Source organism: Cyprinodon variegatus, unplaced genomic scaffold (genome assembly GCF_000732505.1).
Source record: "Cyprinodon variegatus isolate N-32 unplaced genomic scaffold, C_variegatus-1.0 Scaffold606, whole genome shotgun sequence".
Lineage (NCBI taxonomy): Eukaryota > Metazoa > Chordata > Actinopteri > Cyprinodontiformes > Cyprinodontidae > Cyprinodon > Cyprinodon variegatus.
Window position 1 is genome coordinate 472,982 of NW_015151059.1, and position 238 is coordinate 473,219.

A 238-nucleotide genomic window follows, 5' to 3' on the forward strand; every position below is an offset into this window, starting at 1 on the left:
AAACGTGTGGCAGTATAGAGTAAGAGGCAGATCTACAATTGAGGTCTTGCTTTGATTGGTTCTTTACACCAGCTGGCTTCCTTGGTTCTGCTGACATGCTACCCCTCTGACTTCAGGCATTGGTTGTTCTGTTGGCAGTGGTGGCCTCTGGATATACCCAAGTTTTTATCACCATTGTAAGTCCCATTGTGACACCCTGTCTACTTTTAAGGCTAGGCTTAAAACTTTCCTTTTTGAT